General features: G+C 35.4%; 1 non-coding gene across 1 annotated transcript; it reads left to right on the forward strand.

Annotated features, from left to right (window-relative positions):
* The first annotated feature begins 462 nt into the window (after positions 1 to 462).
* Positions 463 to 569, forward strand: LOC124898240. The gene has a single exon (XR_007055216.1). It is a non-coding gene; the product is annotated as a small nucleolar RNA R71 (small nucleolar RNA).
* The last annotated feature ends 702 nt before the right edge of the window (positions 570 to 1,271 follow it).

Here is a 1,271-nt window from a genome sequence, read left to right on the forward strand (position 1 = left end):
GGATTTTCAGCACCATTAGGATTGCTCCATTGAAAGCCTGAATTTTTCTGTGCCAAGGGGCTACTAAAAGAGTATGGTTTATATCCGAGGACATTAACATGCTTATCCTTCTGAATTGTTGCTTGACATTCATGGTTGAGATGATTTCCTCCACACATGTCACAAGCCTCGACTTCAACTGGCTGGTGTGCATTTAACTGAAAAGATTCAAACTTGTGTGCCAAAGAAGCAATCTATTTTGTTAGTGTATTTAAAGCATCCTCTTGATTTACCGTAGCAGCCTTTTTGATGATGATGCAATCAGATGGCCATTGAATAGCATTTTTTGAGATTTTATTCATCATTTGCAGTGCTTTCTCTGTGGTTTTACCCATGATGTAGCCTCTTGAAGCTGCATCTATTACATTTCTAGAAGAAGGCTTTAGTCCATGATAAAAAATATACAATTGCATATGTTCAGGTATGCCATGATGTGGACATTTTCTTAATATTGCTTTTAATCTTTCTCAAGCCTGATAAACTGATTCTGTTTCAGTCTGCAAGAAATTAGAAATCTCTTGTCTTAACTTTATGGTTTTAGCTGGAGAAAAATATTTATTTAAAAATTTCTGAGTCATCTGGTCCCATGTGGTAATAGACCCTTGAGGTAAACTTAGCAACCAAGTTTTTGCATCTCCTTTTAAAGAAAACGAAATATCCTTAACTTAATTTCTTTAGGAGATACTCCATTTAGTAGTTTCAACTAATTCTAAGAAATCAATCAAATGACTATGTGGATCTTCACTTGGATCACCAGAAAAAGTACATGATTGTTGAATTGTTTGAATTAATCCAGTCCTGATTTCAAAATTATTGGCTGCTACTGGTGGTCTGCGGACACTAGATTCACAGTTGAAGTGGTCTGGTCTAGCGTAATCCCTCAAAATTCTATTTGTGGGTCTACGCGTCATTGCATCAAACTGACCATATAGAGCAGGTGGAGGAATTTCTGGTGGATTAATTTCATAATCCGGTCAGTTTTCCATTCTGCTAAAGTCTTGAGAAGTTGATGTTTGTTCTTTCCTACGCCAACAAATTGTTCTTTCAATTTCTGGATCGTAACTGGCTAAATCTTTTATAGCGAAGCGGGTCATAAACTACCTGAAACTTATAAAGTAGAGAAATAAGTTCAATAAAAATAAATAAAGTAAGACGAGAACGAGATTAGCGAGAATAATTAAAAAAAAGAAAAGTAAGCTCTCAAAGTAATATCAAAACACTTAGTCCGAAGT

Source organism: Capsicum annuum, chromosome 4, assembly GCF_002878395.1.
Source record: "Capsicum annuum cultivar UCD-10X-F1 chromosome 4, UCD10Xv1.1, whole genome shotgun sequence".
Lineage (NCBI taxonomy): Eukaryota > Viridiplantae > Streptophyta > Magnoliopsida > Solanales > Solanaceae > Capsicum > Capsicum annuum.